This window comes from Pavona decussata, unplaced genomic scaffold (assembly GCF_977016875.1).
Source record: "Pavona decussata unplaced genomic scaffold, jaPavDecu1.1 SCAFFOLD_48, whole genome shotgun sequence".
In the NCBI taxonomy this organism is placed as follows: domain Eukaryota; kingdom Metazoa; phylum Cnidaria; class Anthozoa; order Scleractinia; family Agariciidae; genus Pavona; species Pavona decussata.
The window spans coordinates 1,654,899-1,661,383 of NW_028145470.1; the positions used below are offsets into that span (position 1 = coordinate 1,654,899).

Sequence of the window (6,485 nt, forward strand, 5' to 3'; positions counted from 1 at the left end):
TCAGGCCAAAGAACTTTACGAGAAGCCGCTGATGATTCGGAAAAAGATTTTCGGCGAAGAGCATGCGCACGTGGCAACAAGTTATAGTATTCTGGGAAATGTGTACAATACAATTGGAGAATGCAATCAGGCCAAAGAACTTTACGAGAAGCCGCTGATGATTCAGAAAAAGATTTTCGGCGAAGAGCACGGGCACGTGGCAACAAGTTATGGCAATCTGGGAAAAGTCTACTGCAGGATTGGAGAATATAATCAGGCTAAAGAACTTTACGAGAAGGTGCTGATGATTTGGAAAAAGATTTTCGGCGAAGAGCATGCCCTCGTGGCAACAAGTTATGAGTATCTTGAAAACTGCTTCTCTAGAACAACGGTCACAAGCCACAGGCATAGTTGCGTTCTTGTTTGATTGTGGTATTTTACGGGTGCTTTATTTCACGCTCTTTAGCAAGTGATTTCTTGCATGCAACTGTCAGAACAAAGGTCTATTTGACTTCATTATTGTGTCTTCAGTGCGAGTAGTTCTAACGGAAAGCTTTCGTCCAAAGGAATCTTCAGGTTAAATTTGTCTGTTTTTGTTCCATCTGTTGTATTACTGCTCCTTTTAATACCCTTCACCTCTGAGCGATTTGCGGCGTGTTTTACTGGCGCGTGCGGAAACCAGGGGGAAGTCAGAAGGAAACCTCCGAAACTATCGGAACGATTTGAATGGAACCGCAGAAACACTGGAACAATCGGAACAACAAGAACGAACAGAAGGAAACGACTAAAACCATTATAGACGTTCAAAACCAATAATGTAAGTTATAACCAGGCTGCACCCACTTCTTTTAAGCTGAGGTGAAGCACGGGTCACTTCGCTCATCTTATTGATTAAATGAAGCAGAGGAAAAGGCATTGTGAATATTGTAAGAGGGTGGTAGAAAGACTGCGAAAGGGTATCCTGTAGAAATTTGTATCGAATGCGTAGCAATGCGGTATAGCTCTCTGTTTAAGGTGATTTTCATGAAAACCACGAAGCTTAAGCGCAGCGAAAACTTTTCTTAATTTCGTGAATCCTCACCTGCAAAGAGTCTCGTCTTTTTCAAAAGATCTTGGAAATATAAATATGTAACATCATTGTTTAAGCTGTTTTCATCGGTTTCCGGTTTTGACCGCCAGCCACCTTAAATTGTTCTTGTGTATCCAAAAAATAGGAACCTTTAGCTTTGACCACGAGTAGGACTTTACAAATCCAGTTTGGGCGCTTTAGATATTCTCTTTCCCTACTAATTCTCTTTCTTCAGCCTTCTTATTGTTGGTTAATAACAGGAAAGAGCCAAAGTTCTGTGGAACTCGCTGTTTTGAAATTTCAAAGTCGTACTCATCCTAAATCTCATACTCGTATTCAAATCTAAAGGTCTGTAATATTTTCTCATTCCGTCAAGGATGGCTTATAAAAAATCGTTTAATCTTCCTCAGTATATTTGGAATTTCTTAGCCTTTTTTGTAAATTATTTTCTAGCTTTTAATCCTCTTTTAGGAAAATTCGTTATCAAAGGCGCACCTCTTAAACTGCTTTTCTAGTCGGTTTTATTGCAATTTTAGTTTTTGGACGTTTTGAATAAACGTATCGCTATTAACTTTTTTTCTTGGGGGGATGGGGGGGGGGGGGGGGGTGGAGCTTTAAGAATCTGGTCCCAGGTCTGTAAACGAGTATGGAAAATGACATGTGTAGTGTGAAATGTGACCCAGATTGAGCGAACTTTGTAGCACAAGCCAACCTTAAACTCCTTGGAATTCACCCACCCCCCCCCCCCCCCCCCCTAGCCCCCGTTCTTGAGAGGCAGAAGAACTGGCTCGAGATCGAAGTAAATGGCGACTATCAAGAGCTTAAGGCATGGGTACACGCTAAAAAGTTATTTCTAATTACCAATATCAGAATTTTTTTATATAGCAAGCTTTACTAGTATTAGTTTTAGATTGAATCAAAACGAGTTGTATGATAGAACTGATTGAGATTGATTGGTCAGAAAAGTTGAACTTTATTAAGTAATTTTACCGATTTCGAAATTAAACATTTTGTACAGTTAAATTTACTGGTAGTGTTTGAAGATGAGATGTACAAAAAAAAGGCTGATCGAGACTGTGTGGAAAATAACATTAAAGATATAGTTGATCTAGTGAAACTTGGTCTGTTCTACTTGAGTACACGTATCATGAAAAGAAGGGTCTATTCACATTCCTCGTTGCAAAGATACACGGTTGGTACGCAAATACAAATTCACTTACAGTTTCCATGGCCGAAAATTTCGCGCGCTTTTTTTATTCGAGAAAGTTTGAACTTCTCCTCCGTGTTCTTACGACAACAGTTGAGAGAATTTTTACAAAATCAAGACATTTCATGTTTGGCGATCAATTTGTATAATCTCTTGTCCTATATACTTGATCAAGTAGTGATACTCTATGGAGAAATTAGATTCTGATCACACTCGCGGTTAGCAATCATTTTCATCAAATCCATCTTGAGTCTGTTCTCAGTTCGTTCAGTCCAAACCATGTGCTTACTCAAGGGTCTGTTTATTTGGAGTCCACTCGACCCGGTAGCCAGGTGACCCGCCAGGTCGGGTCACCTTTAATACCAACGGAAAACTTTTCCGATTGTAGGGGGACCCGATTAACCGCGTGACAATTCTAGCCTTCGGGGGAGGGGAGAGGAGACAGAGAGGAACTAACCCTCAAATTTTGAAGTAGGTTAGGATAACTTTTTCTCATATAAACACTTTGGCTCGCTTTTTTGCATGCGTAGCAAGCGCCTCCGTGGGTTTTGTTTTGTGTTTGAAGGTGCAAAAATTGACACGAGAGCGAAAGAAATATAAGAGGCGGGGGAGGGGAGAGGAAATGCTTTCCCGCAAACCCCTCAATATTGAAGCAGGCTAGGACAACTTTTTCTCGTATAAATATTTTGGCTCACCTCTTTGTGTGTAGTGTCCCTCGCAGCCGTTTTTAGTGTCGTCACGCAACGCTCCTCCCCACTAATAAGTGGGTGCAGCGTGTCACGTCAAGCAGGTTATAATGGGGCTGTCACGGAGTCTATCACTGTTAAACTAACTTAGATTTGATTAGAAAATTGTAATGCTTCTCCCAGACCGAGCAGTTCTCAAGAAGGACAAGTTCCATTCGCTTTCTTGGTCAATATCAGTCTCTCGGTCACTTGAATCACTTCCATCGCTGCATTCGTCCAATCGTTTGCCATAAAAAACAAAACACCCAAAGATTGAGGTCCGTAACAGAGGACTCAAGCGATTGGTTTTCATCTGGGTTATCAGAGGAAGGGGTCTCGAACTGTATTCTTTCACCAATTGTTTGATGACTTTCGTACATATCAAGGGGAAGGGAACCCGCCTTGTATTTAGTGGTTTCTTGCCGACAGTTTTCTGATGTTCACTTTCCCCGTTATCGTGAGCCCATTCTCTAGTGTATTACTGGTTCTCGTCACTCATTTGAGCTGGTAAGGTTGGAAGAAAGGGAATGTCCCAGAAGCTAATGGAATTTGATGGCACGGGATAGTAGGACCCCGGGGGGAAGGGGGTACTCAAAAAAATGTAACACGGGGAGGCTCCGCCCCGAGGTCCGACCCCTTACCCTTTTATATACCATTTTGGCAGAAAAGGTACCCCTTTCGTATACCTTCCATTGGAAAATAATGAAAGGCCCTTTTAAGTACCTAAATGACAGATTTCCCTACCCTTTCATATACTTCGACTCGTGAAATCCCTACCCTTTTATATACCTGAAGCGTGAAAAAGATACCCCTTTCGGGCAAAGCCTCCCTGTATCTTGGGGTCCCATGTTACTCATGTCACAAAGAAGACATTCTCACAGCACGTAAGAATCGAATAACGCGACAAAAAAGATGACGTAGGGTCTCGACCCAAGGAGAGGTCAAACTTTCGTATTTTGTTTTCGTCTCCCACGTTGTAACGTTAGCTAATTTGCTTATACCTATTTACCAGTTGTATTTTCAAATTTCAAATTGTAACGTTTTGTTTATGTAACTTTAGCTTATTTTTTCACGTATCTATGGTTAACTGTTTAAAATTGTAACGTATCTTGCCACAGGGTCAGTCTCAAACATACCCTGAAAAAGAAAGGCCGTGCCTTTCGAAATATTGGAAAACATACTTCCCTGACCGTGAAATCAGCCTTGCTTTTTTTTAGATTATCTAATTGTCTGTCAAATATCATCACGCAAAAAAAAGATGACGGAAAGTCAGTTATATTGCGCAGGCCATACACCAGGGCCCGGTTATTCGAGGGCCGATTAACCGAGGTTTTCATCGCGCTCGTTAAAAAAGTCAAAACTGAGGGACAAAAACCTTTTGAAGGCTCTCTGTTGATTAGTAATTAAACTCGAATTAAAGTTCACGTTAACCCAGGATTAGCTTAATCGGGTTTTGAACAACTTAGCCTGCAGAACAGGCGTTTTTTTTTTTTTTTTTTTTTTGCGTTAACGCCTACAGGCTATGAACAACTCGGCCCAGAGCGCTAAAATAATTTTGAGGACCTTTGAATTAATTCACGAAATACAATATAGTTCACTTGTTCGTTCACGTGTCACGTTTAATTCCAAAACCGCTTTCACGTGTACGTAAAAAATTGTCTGGAGAAGGGAAATTACACCTTTCACGATAAAAGTATAGGGGAGCCTCTAAAAGGAAGATATAACGTACTATGTGAAAATACTTGCTTCGTTCATTTGATATAACAGATCATTACAGTGATCCTATGTGAAAATATGGCTGATTCTTTTGGTATGAATATTCCTTGGTGTCTTTGCTTCATATGCATCCCATCCAGGGGGGAGTAGTATTACTCCTAGTCACTTCATGCTGGGTATCCTGTGATGGACTAGTATCCCATCCAGTGGGGAGTAGTAATGCTCCTAGTCACTTCATGCTGGGTATCCTGTGATGGACTAGTATCCCATCCACGGGGGAGTAGTAATGCTCCTAGTCACTTCATGCTGAGTATCCTGTGATGGACTAGTATCCCATTCAGGGGGGAGTAGTAATGCTCCTAGTCACTTCATGCTGGGTATCCTGTGATGGACTAGTATCCCATCCAGGGGGGAGTAGCAATACTCCTTGTCACTTCATGCTGGGTATCCTGTGATGGACTAGCATCCCATCCAGGGAGGAGTAGTAATACCCCTAGTCACTTCATGCTGGGTATCCCATGATGGACTAGCATCCCATCCAGGGGGAGTAGTAATACCCCTAGTCACTTCATGCTGGGTATCCTGTAATGGACTAGCATCCCATCCAGGGGGGAGTAGTAATACACCTAGTCACTTCATGCTGGGTATTCTGTGATGGACTAGTATCCCATCGAGGCGGGAGTAGTAATATTCCTAGTGACTTCATGCTGGGTATCCTGTGATGGACTAGTATCCCATCCATGGGGGAGTAGTAAACCTCCTTGTCACTTCATGCTGGAGATTCTGTGATGGACTAGCATCCCAACAAACTCCTAGTCACTTCATGCCAGGTATCCTGTGATGCTCTAGCGTCCCATCCAGGGGGAGTAAACATGCTCCTTGATTGGCAGAGTGTCCGGATGGTGGGCCAGTAATGGATAGTAAAAAGATATTCTTCTTATGTCATTGTTATTTTATTCTTCCACAGTACCTCACATGCAAGGCTCTGGCTGTTGTTATCTCACTGCAAGTTTGTAATCCTCTATTACAGACTCCAATGTGTCAAACGCACCCATGAAATCATGCTAAATTTGTTGGAAAAATAAAATAAAGGAAAACTTGAGATTGACATAGACTGCAAGAACAGACACCTTTTCCAGTTTTTGTTTCACCCACCACAAAACAAAATCTAAAAGCCAGAAAAAGTGTTTGCTCTTAAAAGGCTTCGATAAACAGGGGCTGTATATTAGTCAACATCACAGCACTTGTTGTTAATGGTATCACCAAAACACAACAAACATCAGACATTAGGTTGAACAGTTGAACTCCTCTTTATGGACACCTTGTTATGTCAGGCAGTTTTCTTGCTCCTACCCACTTAATTAGGACAATCCAATAACACTAACACTTTACTGATCTGATTCTAAAGGTGTCTGTAATGACAGGGTTTCACTGTACTCCTATGGTATACTCTTGTTACGTGACAAGGGTTCTTTGATGAAAAAATAGAAATTGACAAATCTCGGAAATCAATCAACAAACAATTAGTGGAAAATAAATATACAAACAAACAAAATTATCAAAAACAGTTTTGGAAAAATTAATGTTTTCAAATAGCTAAGGCAGATGATACTTAGTTATTTAGTGAACAGGATACGGTGTGACACAAAACCAAAACGAAAAAACATTGCTACTTAAATTTAGACTTTAAGGTTGATTGATCAATCAGAGAGATGCCGAAACCTCATGCCAAATAGCATTCACATATGCTATATTTGCAAAATACTACCAACGCGATTTTCAAGAAAAT

At 41.0% G+C, this 6,485-nt stretch overlaps 2 long non-coding RNA genes across 2 annotated transcripts in view; one reads left to right on the forward strand and one right to left on the reverse strand.

Moving 5' to 3' along the window:
* LOC146481693 (uncharacterized) overlaps positions 1-1,648 on the reverse strand; it is a 15,525-nt gene extending 13,877 nt beyond the window's left edge. The window contains exon 1 of the long non-coding RNA XR_014864346.1: positions 1,163-1,648. This is a non-coding gene — a long non-coding RNA (uncharacterized LOC146481693). The remainder of the gene's footprint in view (positions 1-1,162) is intronic.
* Positions 1-5,783, forward strand: part of LOC146481694 (uncharacterized) — an 18,840-nt gene extending 13,057 nt beyond the window's left edge. Inside the window, exon 2 of the long non-coding RNA XR_014864336.1 lies at positions 1,807-5,783. This is a non-coding gene — a long non-coding RNA (uncharacterized LOC146481694). The remainder of the gene's footprint in view (positions 1-1,806) is intronic.
* Positions 5,784-6,485: the final 702 nt, after the last annotated feature.